Here is a 15,019-nt window from a genome sequence, read left to right as displayed (position 1 = left end):
ACACACAGAAACACACACACAGAAACACACACACAGACACACAATGCACACAGAGACAGAAACACACACACAATACACACACACACAGACAGAAACACAGACAGAAACACAAACACACACAGACAGAAACACACACACACACAATACACACACAGACAGAAACACACACACAGACAGAAACACAGACAGAAACACAAACACACACAGACAGAAACACACACACAGACAGAAACACACACACAGACACACAAACACACACAGACAGAAACACACACACACACAATACACACAGAGACAGAAACACACACACAATACACACACACAGAAACACACACAATACACACAGACAGAAACACAGACACACAGACAGAAACACAGACACACAGACAGAAACACAGACACACAGACGGAAACACACACACAATACACACACAGACAGAAACACACACACACAGACACAATACACACAGACAGAAACACACACACAATACACACACACAGAAACACACACAATACACACAGACAGAAACACAGACACACAGACAGAAACACAGACACAAACACACACAATACACACAGACAGAAACACAGACACACAGACAGAAACACACACACACACTACACACAGAGACAGAAACACACACAGACACACATAATCATACAAAGACAGAGACACACACACAGACATAAAGTGCGTGCATATCACACACACAGAGACAGAGATGCACACACACTGAAACAATCACACAGAAACACACAAGACCCTCTCACACACACACACACACACATCTCTCCACGATATCATATACACAATATACTCGCCTCCCAGTCTTATCACTGATGAATATAAATTATCTCCCGGCTCCAGAGCTGATGGTGGGGGATAGTTTGCGCCCTTTCTTGACCCGCAAGACACGCAGCTAGAGCGGGCACTGAGCACCAGCCCAGCATCGTTCGTTACTCATCCTTCCTCATCTGTCCGTGGCTGGCAGGCGATGCGCAGCCCGGCACGTACCAGGCTCACCCACCCCCCACCCCAACCCTGGAATAAACCCCAGCAAATCGCCCTCACTCCCGGCTTAAACCTGCAGCTATTGTCCAGCTATTTATACAATGAAGCAATTCAGGCTGCACTGCGTTAAATGGAGCCGCTGAAAAATATATTACCCCGAGATTCAGAAGCCAAATGTACATATTTAATTGAAAGCATTGTAAAAAAATCGTTCAGCCTTAAAGCATGATTCGTTCTCAAAAATATTTCATTTATATAACGCCTTTCACATCCCCAGGGTGTCCCAAGGCGCCTCACAGCCAATGAAGCATTTTTTGAAGTGTGGTCACTGTTGCAAGGCAGAAAATATGGCAGCTAATTTGCGCACAGCAAGATCCCACAAACAGCAATGCGATAATCACCAGATCGTTTGTTTTTAGTGATGTTGAATTGCAGGATAAATTTTGGTCCCGGGGCACCGGGGGGAGAACTCCGCCCCGCTCTTCTTCCAATAGTGGCCGTGGGATCTTTTACATCCACCCGCGAGGTCAGACGGGGGCCTCAGTTTAACGTCGCATCTGAACGATGGCACCTCCGACAGTGCAGCACTCCCTCAGTACTGCCCCTCCGACAGTGTGGCACTCCCTCAGTACTGCCCCTCCGACAGTGCAGCACTCCCTCAGTACTGACCCTCCGACAGTGCAGCACTCCCTCAGTACTGACCCTCCGACAGTGCAGCACTCCCTCAGTACTGCCCCTCCGACAGTGCAGCACTCCCTCAGTACTGCCCCTCCGACAGTGCAGCACTCCCTCAGTACTGCACCAGGACTATCGGCCTGGAGTACAGCGTTCAGGTCTCTGGAGTGGGTCTCGAATCCGCGACTTTCTGACTCAAAGGTGGGATCACTGAGCCACAGCTGACAGTTTATTTTGGAGCACTGGCGTTTCTCCAGAGCTAAAAGTCAAGTATGAAGTGTTGCAGCGCCGCCAGTGGTAGATTGGTGTAATTACCGCATGACATGTTTACATAGAAAGATTCAATTGCAAATATGATATAGGAATTGATCATGAGAAAAATTAGCAAGAAGTGAATGTAGATATAAGATTTTTAATACAGAAACATAGAAAATAGGAGCAGGAGTAGGCCATTCAGCCCTTCGAGCCTGCTCCGCCATTCATTATGATCATGGCTGATCATCCAACTCAGTAACCTGTTCCCGCTTTCGCCCCATATCCTTTGATCCCTTTAAACCCAAGAGCTCTATCTAATTCCTTCTTGAAGACATACAATGTTTTGGCCTCAACTGCTTTCTGTGGTAGTGAATTCCACAGGCTCACCACTCTCTGGGTGAAGAAATTTCTCCTCATCTCAGTCCTGAAAGGTTTACCCCATATCCTTAGACTATGACCCCTGGTCTGGACTCCCCCACCATCGGGAACATCCTTCCTGCATCTACTCTGTCAAGTCCTGTTAGAATTTTATAGGTTTCTATGAGATCCCCCCTCACTCTTCTGAACTCCAGTGAATATAATCCTCACCGACTCAATCTCTCCTCATACGTCAGTCCTGCCATCCCAGGAATCAGTCTGGTAAAACTTCGCTGCACTCCCTCTATAGCAAGAACATCCTTCCTCAGATAAGGAGACCAAAACTGCACACAATATTCCAGGTGTGGCCTCACCAAGGCCCTGTATAATTGCAGCAAGACATCCCTGCTCCTGTACTCAAATCCTCTCGCTATGAAGGCCAACATACCATTTGCCTTTGTTACCACCTGTTGCACCTGCATGCTTACCTTCAGCGACTGGTGTACGAGAACACCCAGGTCTCGCTACATATTCCCCTCTCAGTTTATAGCCGTTCAGATAATGATCTGCCTTCCTGTTTTTGCTACCAAAGTGGATAACCTCACATTTATCCACATTACACTGCATCTGCTATGCATTTGCCCACTCACTCAACTTGTCCACATCACCCTGTAGCCTCTCTGCATCCTCCTCACAACTCACCCTCCCACCCAGTTATGTGTCATCTGCAAATCTGGAGATATTAAATTTAGTTCCCTCATCTAAATCATTAATGTATATTGTGAATAGCTGGGGTCCTAGCACCGATCCCTGCGGTACCCCACTAGTCAATGCCTGCCATTCAGAAAAAGACTCATTTATCCCTACACTTTGTTTCTTGTCTGCCACATATTATTATAAATACATTCTACATATTTGGAGCACATTTTAAGGCCAGCCCTTTGTAGCTGATTGGTAAGAATTGAAACATTGAATTTTTCAGCATCTTTTCAACCTTGGTTTGCTGACAGCTCCAGGCCAGGAGGGGAGGTACAGTTGGGTGTGTAGAACTAATTTAACATGGGAAAAATGTAACACCTTTATTCAAGAAAGGAGGGAGACAGAAAACAGGAAACTATAGGCCAGTTAGCCTAACATCTGTCACTGGGAATTTGCTAGAATCCATTATTAAGGAGGTTATGGCAGGATACTTAGAAAATCATAACGGGATCAGACAGAGTCAACATGGTTTTGTGAAAGGGAAATCGTGTTTAACTAATTTATTAGAGTTCTTTGAGGAAGTAACAAGCAAGGTGGATAAAGGGGAACCTGTAGATGTGGTGTACTTGGATTTCCAAAAGGCATTTGATAAGGTGCCACATCAAAGGTTACTACACAAAATAAGAGCTCATGGTGTAGGGGGTAACATATTAGCATGGATAAAGGATTGGTTAGCTAACAGGAAGCAGAGAGTAGGGAGAAACGGGTCTTTTTTGGGTTTGGCAAGCTGTGACTAGTGGAGCACCACAGGGAGCAGTGCTGGGGCCTCAACTGTTTACAATTTGTATCAATGACTTGGATGAAGGGAGTGAATGTATGGTTGCTAAATTTGCCGATGACACCAAGATAGGAAGGAAAGTAAGTTGTCGAGAGGAGGTAAAGAGTCTACAAAAGGAGAGAGGTAGATTAAGCGAGTGGGCAAAAATTTGGCAGATGGAGTGTAATGTGGGAAAGTGTGAACTTGTCCCCTTTGGCAGGAAGAATAGAAAAGCTGTATATTATTTAAATGGAGAGAGAACTCGGTGGTATAGAGGGATCTGAGTGGTCTGGTACATGAATCATAAAAGATTATTATGCAGATACAGCAAGTGATTTGGAAGGCAAATGGAATGTCGGCGTTTATTGCAAAAGGGGAATTGAGTGTAAAAGTGGGGAGGTTTAACTGCAGCTGTACAGGACCTTAATGAGACCACATCTGGAGTACTGTGTACCGTTTTTATTTGAAAAATGATATAATTGCATTAGATGCAGTTCAGTGAAGGTTCACTCGACTAATTCTGGGGATGAAGGGCTTCTCTTGTGAAGAAAGATTGAACAGGTTGGGCCTATACCCCCATTGGAGTTTAGAAGAATGAGAGGTGATCTTATTGAAACATATAAGTTCCCGAGGGGACTCGATGGAGTGGATACCAGGAGGATGTTTCCTCTTGTGGGGGGAGACTAGAACGCGGGGACACAGTTTAAGAATAAGAGGTCTCCCTTTTAAGACGGAGATGAGGAGAAATTGTTTTCTCAAAGGGTCGTTCGCCTGTGAAATTCTCTTCCGCAGAGACCAGTGGGGGTTGGGTCATTGAATTTATTCGAGGCTGAGTTTGGTAGACTTTTGATAAACAAGGGAGTCAAGGGTTATGGGGGGGCAGAGAGGAAAATGGAGTTGAGACCACAGTCATGATCTTATCGAATGGGGAAGCAGACTCAATGGGCTGAATGGCCTCCTCCTGCTGCTAAGTCCTGTGTTCCTGTGGGCCCAGGAGTTTAAAGGAAGTGGCGGTAAGAATATTTTTGGAGTGCAGCCAAGGGTTCCCGTAAGCATTGCCTGCTGTGTAACCAACAGATGGCAAGGATGGAGCCGGATCTATTATCTAGTATTGTTAAAGCTAGTTATCTAATCCTTTGCTGTGGCTCAGTGAGTATCTCCCTTACTCCTGAATCGGAAGGTCGTGAGTTCAGGGCTCGCTCCAACCGCTCGAATCTGTAACCCAGACTGACCCTCTAACAAAGCAGCGCTGAGTGAGTGCTGCAGTGTTGTGGGTGCCATCTGACAATTGAGGTGCTAATTCTCTCTCCGCTCCATCGGGTGGATGTGGGCAATCCAATGGGTGCAGAGAAGGGGGGCAGAGCAGTCCCGCGGCCGATATCTATCCCTCAACAAAGAGGTCGCGATAGGCGCTATAAAAATGCAAGTCTCAGCTGACGAAGGCTCCACTTGCTTTCGGGGTGGGGGGGTGCGGTTGGTGGTTGCAGGGTTGTGTGGGGAAGCTGGTGGGAGGATCCCGGAACCTGATAATCCATGTTTAAAACAAACGTAGATGTTACAAAGATCAATCGGGCCTAAGGAAGGTATTGAGCTAATTATTTACTGAATTAACTAAGCTCTGGTTACACACAATAGACCGACTGTGGTGATCAGGGTGGATATCGCTGTGTAAATGAGAGCTGATTACAGTCCCCAGGCCAACTTAGCAGCTCCTTATTAACCCGCTTGATCCCAGATGCCTGCTCCCCCTCTTGCAAATGTCTAGACCGGAATCTAATCGAAATAGCTAGCGGGTGCAACTATACCATGATGGAAAAAAACGTTGCTGCTTGCGGGATCTTGCTGTGCGCACAGCAGCCGCCGCGGGTCCAACAGTACGACAGCGGCCGCACTTCAAAGTTGCCTCGCCGGCCGCAAAAAAAAAGTTTCAGGAGGCCCTGAGGAGGTGACCGGCGCCGTGGAAATGCACACTTGCACAAAGAATGTGCCAGACCTCAGGGGGGTCGGCCAGAAGTAAAACCCCAAGCAAGAACAGAATGTGCAGGAAGGGAGAGAATGAAGGCGAGCCACAAGAACAGAATGGGAGTTGGCAGTTACAAAGAGTAATTCAAGCCGAGATTATTTACAACTCAGTAACACAATTAAATTAGCAATTCCACTTCGAAACATGCGAAAATGAGAATGGTCGAAGCACAATTGGGGCTGGGCTAGCGACACAAAACCAGACATGTACCTTTACAGAATGAGAAGGGTGAGAACTAACACCATTTGGCAAGCGACACCGAGACATGTCCATCATGTTGAATTGATACAGGGCTTAAAAGTGTCTCAGGGCTTCATCAGTGTAATCTGATGAGAGATGACAACTGGAATACACTGGATTAGTTCTGCAAGAGATCGCTGATCGCACTGAAGGGGCTTTGACAATGAGTGCAGTATCCTTATTAAAAAATGCACACACACACACGTATGCAAACACACACGTCCACACAGCGTTTCTCAGTTTCCCCCGACGCGGTATTGAGGCAGTGCTGCGCTGTCAGAGGGTCAGTACTGAGGGAGTGCTGCACTGTCAGAGGGTCAGTACTGAGGGTGTGCTGCGCTGTCAGAGGGTCAGTACTGAGGGAGTGCTGCACTGTCAGAGGGTCAGTACTGAGGGAGTGCTGCACTGTCGGAGGGTCAGTACTGAGGGAGTGCTGCACTGTCGGAGGGTCAGTACTGAGGGAGTGCTGCACTGTCAGAGGGTCAGTACTGAGGGAGTGCTGCACTGTCGGAGGGTCAGTACCAAGGGAGTGCTGCGCTGTCAGAGGGTCAGTACTGAGGGAGTGCTGCACTGTCAGAGGGTCAGTACTGAGGGTGTGCTGCGCTGTCAGAGGGTCAGTACTGAGGGAGTGCTGCACTGTCAGAGGGTCAGTACTGAGGGAGTGCTGCACTGTCGGAGGGTCAGTACTGAGGGAGTGCTGCACTGTCAGAGGGTCAGTACTGAGAGAGTGCTGCACTGTCAGAGGGTCAGTACTGAGGGAGTGCTGCACCGGAGGAGAGACGGTATTGAGGGAGAGCTGCACTGTTGGAGGGGCAGTACTGAGGGAGTGCTGCACTGTCAGAGGGTCAGTACTGAGGGAGTGCTGCACTGTCAGAGGGTCAGTACTGAGGGAGTGCTGCACTGTCAGAGGGTCAGTACTGAGGGAGTGCTGCACCGGAGGAGAGACGGTATTGAGGGAGAGCTGCACTGTTGGAGGGGCAGTACTGAGGGAGTGCTGCACTGTCAGAGGGTCAGTACTGAGGGAGTGCTGCACTGTCGGAGGGGCAGTACTGAGGCAATGCTGCACTGTCGAAGGTTTAATACTGAGGGAGTGCTGCACTGTCGGAGGGTCAGTACTGAGGGAGTGCCACACTGTCGGAGGGTCAGTACTGAGGGAGTGCTGCACTGTCGGAGGGTCAGTACTGAGGGAGTGTTGCACTGTCGGAGGGTCAGTACTGAGGGAGTGCTGCACTGTCGGAGGGTCAGTACTGAGGGAGTGCTGCACTGTCAGAGGGTCAGTACTGAGGGAGTGCTGCACTGTCGGAGGGTCAGTACTGAGGGAGTGCTGCACTGTCAGAGGGTCAGTACTGAGGGAGTGCTGCACTGTCGGAGGGTCAGTACTGAGGGAGTGCTGCACTGTCAGAGGGTCAGTACTGAGGGAGTGCTGCACTGTCAGAGGGTCAGTACTGAGGGAGTGCTGCACCGGAGGAGAGACGGTATTGAGGGAGAGCTGCACTATGGGAGGGGCAGTACTGAGGGAGTGCCGCACTGTCGGAGGGGCAGCACTGAGGGAGTGCCGCACTGTCGGAGGGTCAGTACTGAGGGAGTGCCGCACTGTCGGAGGGTCAGTACTGAGGGAGTGTTGCACTGTCGGAGGGTCAGTACTGAGGGAGTGTTGCACTGTCGGAGGGTCAGTACTGAGGGAGTGTTGCACTGTCGGAGGGTCAGTACTGAGGGAGTGCTGCACTGTCGGAGGGTCAGTACTGAGGGAGTGCTGCAGTGTCGAGGGGCACCATCTTATCCTCACAATGCAGTATATGGAATCTTGCTGTGTGAAAATTGGCAGCCCTGTTTCCTAAATTACAACAGTGGCTGCACTTGCAAAGTATTTCTTTGGCTGTGAAGCCCTCTGGGGCATGCTGAGATCATGAAATGTTGTTCAGAAACACAAGTCTTTCTATTCGATGCAAAAAAAAAGTCACAAATGTAAGACTTACCAATGCGAGAGATCCGCAGGTTCTCTCTCTCTCTCTCTTTTTGCTTCTTCCGGACAATTCTTTTTTAGCTGTTCTGATTTCCTCTCATTCTCCCCTGCTGCTCCGTCTCTCAGCCTGTCCCAGGTAATTTGTTTTCGACTTGCTGTTAAAATCTCTGACATCACTGTCCGAAAACAATCTGATTGCAATCTTAGCCTCACCCTGCTGTGTACGTCTGCGTTAACCCTTTAACCCTTCCCTCTCCACTGGCTTATTATTGTCACTGACTGTCGGAGCCTCAGTTCACTCATTTTAATAATGATTTCCAGGCTCTGGTACAGCTCATTACTCCAAGGGAGACAGAATGCAGGTTGAAGGTTAAGTGCATTTAAGTGCCCAAGCCATCATTACGTGGCTCTTGGGGCTTAAATGCACATTCTGGTGGGGACTGACCCAAGTACAGGATGTGGGGTAGATTTCCTGCCCACCCTCATCAGTCTGTGCTTCACAACTCCAGGCACTGAAGGATACAACTGGACTCTAGCCTTTACACACTTATAAACTTTCATTTGCATACACACATACAAGGGGAGGTGGTGGCGTAGTGGTATTATCACTGGTCTAGTAACCCAGAGACCCAGGGTATTGATTGGGAGACATGGGTTCGAATCCCGCCACAGCAGAAGGTGGAATTTGAATTCAATTAATAAAAATCTGGAATTAAAAGCTCGTCTGATGATGGCCATGAAACCATTGTCGATTGTTGTAAAAACCCATCTGGTTCACTAATGTCCTTTAGGGAAGGAAATCTGCTGTCCTTACCTGGTCTGGCCTACATGTGACTCCAGACCCACAGCAATGTGATTAACTCTTACATGCCCTCTGAAATGGCCGAGCAAGCCTCTCAGTTGTATCGAACCACTACAAAGTCAATAAAAAGGAATGTAACCGGACAGACCACCCAGCATCGACCTAGGCACCGGAAACGACAACGGCAAACCCAGCCCTGTCGACCCTGCAAAGTCCTCCTTACTAACATCTGGGGGCTTGTGCCAAAGTTGGGAGAGCTGTCCCACAGACTAGTCAAGAAACAGCCTGACATAGTCATACTCACGGAATCATACCTTACAGACAATGACCCAGACACCACCATCATCATCCCTGGGTATGTCCTGTCCCACCGGCGGGACCGACCCAGCAGAGGTGGCAGCACAGTGGTATACAGTAGGGAGGGAGTTGCCCTGGGAGTCCTCAACATCGACTCCGGACCCCATGAAGTCTCATGGCATCAGGTCAAACATGGACAAGGTAACCTCGTGCTGATTACCACCTACCGCCCTCCCTCAGCTGATGACTCAGTACTCCTCCATGTTGAACAGCACTTGGAGGAAGCACTGAGGGTGGCAAGGACACAGAATGTACTCTGGGTGGGGGACTTCAATGTCCATCACCAAGAGTGGCTCGGTAGCACCACTACTGACCGAGCTGGCTGAGTCCTAAAGGACATAGCTGCTAGACTGGGTCTGCGGCAGGTGGTGGGGGAATCAACAAGAGGGAAAAACATACTTGACCTCATCCTCACCAATCTGCCTGTCACAGATGCATCTGTCCATGACAGTATTGGTAGGAGTGACCACCACACAGTCCTTGTGGAGACGAAGTCCCGCCTTCACATTGAGGATACCGTCCATCGTGTTGTGTGACACTATCACCGTGCTAAATGGGATAAATTTCGAACAGATCTAGCAGTGCAAAACTGGGCATCCATGAGGCACTGTGGGCCATCAGCAGCAGCAGAATTGTACTCAACCACAATCTGTAACCTCATGGCCCGGCATATCCCCCACTCTACCATTACCATCAAGCCAGGAGACCAACACTGGTTCAATGAAGAGTGCAGGAGGGCATGCCAGGAGCAGCACCAGGCATACCTCAAAATGAGGTGTCAACCTGGTGAAGCTACAACACAGGACTATCTGTGTTCCAAACTGCGTAAGCAGCATGCGATAGACAGAGCTAAGCGATCCCATAACCAACGGATCAGATCTAAACTTTGCAGTCCTGCCACATCCAGCAGTGAATGGTGGTGGACAATTAAACAACTAACTGGAGGAGGTATCTCCACAAATATCCCCTTCCTCAATGATGGGGGAGCCCAGCACATCAGTGCGAAAGAAAAGGCTGAAGCATTTGCAACAATCTTCAGCCAGAAGTGCCGAGTTGTTGATCCATCTTGGCCTCCTCCTGAAGTTCCCAGCATCACAGATGCCAGACTTCAACCAATCTGATTCACTCTGTGTGATATCAAGAAATGACTGAAGGCACTGGATACTGCAAAGGATATGGGCCCTGACAATATTCCGGCAATAGTACTGAAGACCTGTGCTCCAGAACTTGCCGCGCCCCTAGCCAAGCTGTTCCAGTACAGCTACAACACTGGCATCAACCCTGCAATGTGGAAAATTGCCCAGGTATGTCCTGTACACAAAAAGCAGGATAAGTCCAACCCGGCCAATTACCGCCCCATCAGTCTACTCTCAATCATCAGAAAGTGATGGAAGGTGTCATCAACAGTGCCATCAAGCAGCACTTGCTTAGCAATAACCTGCTCAGTGACACTCAGTTTGGGTTCCGCCAGGGCCACTCAGCTCCTGACCTCATCACAGCCTTGGTTCAAACATGGACAACAGAGCTGAACTCAAGAGGTGAGGTGAGAGTGACTGCCCTTGACATCAAGGCAGCATTTGACCGGGTATGGCATCAAGGAGCCCTAGCAAAACTGGAGTCAATGGGAATCAGGGGGAAAACCCTCCGCTGGCTGGAGTCATACCTCGCGCAAAGGAAGATGGTTGTGGTTGTTGGAGGTCAATCATCTGAGCTCCAGGACATCACTGCAGGAGTTCCTCAGGGTAGTGTCCTAGGCCCATTCATCTTCAGCTGCTTCATCAATGACCTTCCATCATAAGGTCAGAAGTGGGGATGTTCGCTGATGATTGCACAATTTTCAGCACCATTCTTGACTCCTCAGATACTGAAGCAGTCCGTGTAGAAATGCAGCAAGACCTGGACAATATCCAGACTTGGGCTGATGAGTGACAAGTAACATTCGCGTCACGCAAGTGTCAGGCAATGACCATCTCCAACAAGAGAGAATCTAACCATCTCCCCTTGACATTCAATGGCATTACCATCGCTGAATCCCCCACTATCAACATCCTCGGGGCTACCATTGACCAGAAAGCTAGGAATTCTGCGGTGAGTAACTCACCTCCTGACTCCCCAAAGCCTGTCCACCATCTACAAGGTACAAGTCAGGAGTGTGATGGAATACTCTCCACTTGCCTGGATGGGTGCAGCTCCAACAACACTCAAGAAGCTCAACACCATCCAGGACAAGGCAGCCCACTTGATCGGCACCCCATCCACAAACATTCACTCCCTCCACCACCGACGCACAGTGGCAGCAGTGTGTACCATCTACAAGATGCACTGCAGCAATGCACCAAGGCTCCTTCGACAGCACCTTCCAAACCTGCGATCTCTACCAACTAGAAGGACAAGGGCAGCAAATGCATGGGAACACCACCACTTGTAAGTTCCCCTCCAAGTCACACACCATCCTGACTTGGAACTATATCGGCCGTTCCTTCACTGTCGCTGGGGTCAAAATCCTGGAACTCCCTTCCTAACAGCACTGTGGGTCTACCTACCCCACATGGACTGCAGCGGTTCAAGAAGGCAGCTCACCACCACCTTCTCAAGGGCAATGAGAGATGGGCAATAAATGCTGGCCTGGACAGCGACGCCCACATCCCATGAATGAATTTTTTTAAAATCCTGTTACGGTCAGGTGGTAAGGGCTATGAGTGGTTCCCACTGTTCACCTCCCAGCCGACCGCAATAGTGCTCTCTTTAAAACGATGAGTTAGTCCCTGGGTGTTTTGCTTGCAAAATAAACAGACAGTGACAGCTTTTCATGTCGGTTTAAAACAGAAGATTGACTCTCTTTCGTGCATATTCTCCAAAACGTTTGCAACACCACTCACGCACGCATTCACTCTCATGTGCATTCTCAAGGGAAGTTAGATAGCAGAAAAAGGGTAAGGGTTCAAGGCATGGTTGGTGTACATGCTAAACCTGTTGAATGTTCCAAGTAGGACAATCTTTTTTTTTTTGAAGATGCAGGCCTGGGTTGTTTGAACTTGTTGAGGTGTTGTAGATTTCTGGTGGTTAAGATTTCAGACTGAAGGTGGTCATTTTCAGTTCTCTGCTGCACAAGTGTAGAATTTGCAGCAGGGCTTCTTCCTTGCCTGGCTGGACCTCTTTCCACACCCCAGGCTGGACTGCTTTCTATGACGTTCTTGTGATCTCTGCTCTCTCTCTCTCTCTCTCTAGAGCTACCCTTTCACAGTGACTTTTACAAGGGTTGGCTTCACCTATGTGACTTCAGGTTGCAGTCCTGGATGGGCTGTATAATAGCCTTGATGGTGACCCCATTCTGTAATGGAGGTTATTCAGAGACGAGTAGTCTGAGAAAGGTCTCGTCTTATTGTCTTTTGAGTATTCCTAACATCCAGGTGTGATTATCTGTCGCATTTCCAGACAGACGGGGCTTAATTGGTTTTCAGCCTTAGTAGACACTGATGTGGATTTGAGGGCAAAAGATGCTTGTCCTACATTTTGTTGATGGCATGTGTACCAGATGCTTTAAAATTGTTCCAATTTTTCATAATCTTCACTTTGGTTCTGTATTTTCATTGCTGCATTTCTCATGAGCATGACGACCACAAACATACACCTTCAAACCTGACTTTCCACCCCCTCCCCCAACCCACACAGTTTCCGTCTGTTCCTATGTACAGGAGCTCAAGTGAATCCCTCATTAATTTCACCTCCGGAATGCAATTAAGCACCCAATCAATTTACAATTAACATCCGCTGACCTCAGCACAGGCAATTAGCTTTGGTCGTGGCGCATGGTTCTCAAATTGGGGTCCATAGACCCCTGTGGTTGTGGGCGGGGGGGGGGGGGAAGCCGAGAGGAGGGAGCAGGGTTCAGCCGCCACAGGCGCAGCGCAAAGTGGGCTGCCCGGTCTCACCTCGGAGGGGAATGGGCTGGGTCTGTGAATGGTGATCCATTTGAAAGGGGGCCCTTTAACCAAAAGCATTTGAGGACCACTGATCTAGATTAGGGAAGAGGAGAAAATAATATCCGTCGGGGTGCCCACTTGTGTGTGTATGAGAGTGAGTGTGAGTATGAGAGTGAGTGTGTGCGTGTGTTTGAGAGTGAGTGTGAGCGTGTGTGAGTACAGAGTCATTTGCGGCACAGAAGAAGGCCATTCGGCCCATCGAGTCCAGCCCGGCTCTCCGCAGAGCTTTGCAGTCAGTCCCTCTCCCCGGCTCCATCCCCGTAGGCCTGCAAGTCTATTTCCCTGAAGGCATTGATCGTCTCCGCTTCCACCACCCTTGTGGGCAGCGAGTTCCAGCTCATTAACACCCACTGCGTGAAAAAACTGCGTCCTCATATTCCCCCTGCAACTCTCACCCAATACCTTCAATTTGTTAATGGGAACAGTTTTTCTTGTCTAACTTATCTAAGCCTGTCATTATCTGCTATACTTTTAGTAAATCTCCCCTCAATCTCCTTTGCTCCTTGTAACTAAAACCCCTCATCCCTGGAACCATTCTGGTAAATCTCCTCTGCACCATCTCAAGGACCCTCACATCCTTCCTGTAGTGTGGTGACCAGAACTGGATGCAATACTCTAGTTGGGGCCAAACCAGAGCTTTATAAAGTTTCAGCATAACTTCCCTGCTTTTGTACTCATCACCTCCATTTATGAAGCCCAGGATCCCATATGCTTCACTAACCACTCTCTCAATATGTTCTGCCACCTTCAAAGATCGACGCACATGCAACCCCAGGTCCCTCTGTCCCTGCACACTCTTTAGAACTGTGCCGTTAAGTCTATATTGCCTCTCCCTATTCCTTCTGTCGAAATGCATCACCTCACACTTGTCTGTATTAAATTCCATCTGCCATCTCTCTGCCCATTCTGCTCGCCTCTCTATGTCATGTTGCAGGCAGCTCATATCATCATCCTCACTGTTTTGCGTCATCTCCAGGTTTGGTATCATCAGCAAATTTTGAAATTCTACTCTGTATTCCAAGACCCAAGTCAAAAAAGCAGTGGTCCTGGCACTGAGCCTTGGGGAACACCAGTGTCTACCACCCTCCAGTCTGAAAAACAACCATTCATTATGACTTGCTGATTTCTGTCCATAAGCCAATTTTTTTTATCCAGTTGGACATTGACCCTCCTATTCCACCAGCTTCAATTTTTTTTAACCAGCCTTTCATGTGGTACCTCATCAAATGCTTTCTTAAAATCCATGTAAACAACATCCACCGCATTCCCTTCATCGACCTTCAAAGAATTCAATTAGATCAGTCAAACATGATCTGCTTTGTACAAATCCATGCTAGCTATCCTGAACTAACTCAAACTTCTCTAAGATTCCATTGGTATTTTCCCTGATTATTGTTTCTAAAACCATACCCACCACTGATGTTAAACTAACTGGCCTGTAGTTGCTAGGATTGTCCTTATACCCTTTCTTCAACAAGGGTGTCACATTTGCCACTCTCCAATCCTCTGGCATCCCCCCCCTCCACCAGTAGAAGATCTTTGAGTTCCCTTTTCCGTTGACTGCCAATCTATTTTCATATTCTCCCTTTGCCAGTCTTATTTTCCTCTTCACTCCCTCTCAACTTATTGTATATGGCCAGGTTCTTTCTCGATATGTTTACCTGGCATGCATCATACACTGCTATTTTTTGTTTCATCATCTTCTCTATCTCCCTCATCAACCAATGAACCCTGTTCTTGGCTCCCCTATCTTTCAGCCTTGTGGGAATGCTCCTAACCTGTACCTGAAGGATCTCTTCCTTAAAGATAACCCACTGTTCCAATACAACTCTTCCT

The 15,019-nt window shown here is 48.4% G+C and overlaps 1 protein-coding gene across 1 annotated transcript in view; it reads right to left on the bottom strand.

Annotated features, from left to right (window-relative positions):
* LOC137355855 (atypical kinase COQ8A, mitochondrial-like) overlaps positions 1 to 8,194 on the bottom strand; it is a 42,660-nt gene extending 34,466 nt beyond the window's left edge. Inside the window, exon 1 of the mRNA XM_068021447.1 lies at positions 8,055 to 8,194. The gene's annotated coding sequence lies outside the window, so the exon portion shown is untranslated. The remainder of the gene's footprint in view (positions 1 to 8,054) is intronic.
* Between the last annotated feature and the right edge of the window lie 6,825 nt (positions 8,195 to 15,019).

This window comes from Heterodontus francisci, chromosome 44 (assembly GCF_036365525.1).
Source record: "Heterodontus francisci isolate sHetFra1 chromosome 44, sHetFra1.hap1, whole genome shotgun sequence".
Classification (NCBI taxonomy): Eukaryota; Metazoa; Chordata; class Chondrichthyes; order Heterodontiformes; family Heterodontidae; genus Heterodontus; species Heterodontus francisci.
This window is presented reverse-complemented; position numbering and strand designations above follow the sequence as displayed.